The sequence below is a fragment of the Durio zibethinus genome, chromosome 20, assembly GCF_047325235.1.
Source record: "Durio zibethinus cultivar Kanyao isolate XHJ-2024 chromosome 20, ASM4732523v1, whole genome shotgun sequence".
NCBI classification, from domain to species: Eukaryota; Viridiplantae; Streptophyta; class Magnoliopsida; order Malvales; family Malvaceae; genus Durio; species Durio zibethinus.
Genome location: NC_143181.1, coordinates 8,496,905 through 8,498,936, shown reverse-complemented (window position 1 = coordinate 8,498,936; position 2,032 = coordinate 8,496,905). Strand labels below are relative to the sequence as shown.

Genomic DNA, 2,032 nt, shown 5'->3' with positions numbered 1-2,032 from the left:
AACAAGTTTGGTGGCCAGAAGATCTTATTGTTGGTAATGTCTGAAGGGAAGGGATATTGGAAGGGCTAGGAAAACTGAGCAGAAGGCATTGATTTTCATCCACTTTGACCGTGTGCCATAGTTTATAATGATTAAAGTAGAACTACATCTAATGCAATGTATAGAATTCGATATTGCATGGCTTAAATATATATTCCAGAAAGCTTGTTTACTGTCATTATCCTGATATATATAGTTCTAGTCGACACACTCTTCATGAACCTCAACTTCTCATGACTTCCAGGTGACTCAGAAGACGGTGAGGGGTTTTGGAAGGGGTAACAATGTTGCCTTCAGAATCATATATTATGCCCCCGTAAAAATCTGGCAGCTCACATTTCTCTCCCATGAGTATGTTCTTAATTCTGCCAAACTGGTTGTTCACGGCTGAACATGCATGCTTGTGTCGATGTCTCCAGGTTAATAGCCATTGTCTTCCACTGTCATTAATTGATGGTTTATTTCTAAGACAAGATCTTCATCAAAAAACTCATAGTAAGCTCTCCATTGACGACGCCATTTGGTTGAGTGGAAGCACATTTGCACAAATTACTTTCCTTCTTTTTAACTATATTTTCTCTTTATATTAAAAAAAAAGGCTTTATCTTTAAATAATTGGGCCCATTTAGCATTGGCAAATAGGCTTAAGGTCCAATCTGACCGGCCTATTCTTATTCTACGCCGTAATTGTTCTCTCTAAAAAGTTTGGGGGTTGCGTTCTCTTCTTCTTCACATTTGTCTGTGTTGAATCAAAATTGAAAGAGAAAAATAAAAAAAATGCCTAATCGTTCACAAATTTCCCTATACAAATTCCTTCTGGGACACCCTTTTCAATCGTTTTCAAAACCCACATCGCCATTTCTCATTAACTCGCTTTCGCCGATTCCTACACAACTCCTTTCCAACTCAGCCCCATGTCCAAAACCCACTTTTTTCCTCTCAAAACCCAACCTTTTTCAATACCCCCTGTTCCAAACTACACAAACTCAACACCCAGTTTACCAAAACCTGAGGAAGTACAGTAGTGAGTCAACATCCGAGTTGGATGTGAACAAAGAGGTTGACTCGATTAACCTCAAGTTTGCAGAGGCAAGAGAGGAGATAGAGATGGCAATGGAGTCTAAAGAGACTGTTTATTTCAACGAAGAAGCAGAATGTGCTCGTCGTGCTGTTAAAGAGGTTTTGGACATGTTTGAAGGGCTTTTGTGGAAGCTACCGGATTCCGAAAAGGCGGCTTTGCAGCGTTCAATGGGACTCAAGATTGAGCAGTTGAAGGCTGAGCTTCAACAGTTGGATGATTGATGATGTTGGTTCAAATGGGTTTTCCTCAAATTTTTTGGGCTTTGCTTTGCTTCATTTGTCATACTTGATAAAGGTGAGGGATTAGTGAATTTAGTGGTGACATTTGATTGGGTTGAAAAAGATATGATTTTGAATAACGGGTTAGTATGTTTTACGTTCTATGATTATGATATTGATGGTGATGATAAAGGAAGCTGTGTACTATTTAGGGGAACAATTTAGAAATGTTGTAAACTTGTATCATCTATAAATAGATGATAATAGTATCCTTATTCTTTATCTGATGTTTTTATTGTTATTGATGGCTTCTTTGGCAGTAGTGCTCAAAATAGGCCAGTTGTTGATTTTGAAAATCCATGAGGAGTTTGGCAAAAATAGTGTTATCAGGAGAGTCATCCAAAAACACAATACAACATTAATACACCTGGTTTAGACAGCCAATAGGCCCGGGGGGGGGGGGGGGGGGGGGGGGGGGGGGTGTGCAATCCATAGCTAGTTGTTCTGCTAGGAGGATGAAGAACAGGTGATCATAAACTCTGATTTACTTAAACAACCATGCTTTGTACACTATCTAAAGCTGCCAATACATCTTAGGAGACGGCATCTTACTAACATGGATGGCACTGAGTACACATATTCAGTTTAAGTGCTGATGCCTTTGGTCATTTTACTTGAGGATATTCGATGTTAA

General features: G+C 39.2%; 1 pseudogene; it reads left to right on the top strand.

The window, feature by feature from the left end:
* Positions 1 to 735: 735 nt before the first annotated feature.
* LOC111315023 (embryogenesis-like protein pseudogene) lies at positions 736 to 1,643 on the top strand (annotated as a pseudogene).
* The last annotated feature ends 389 nt before the right edge of the window (positions 1,644 to 2,032 follow it).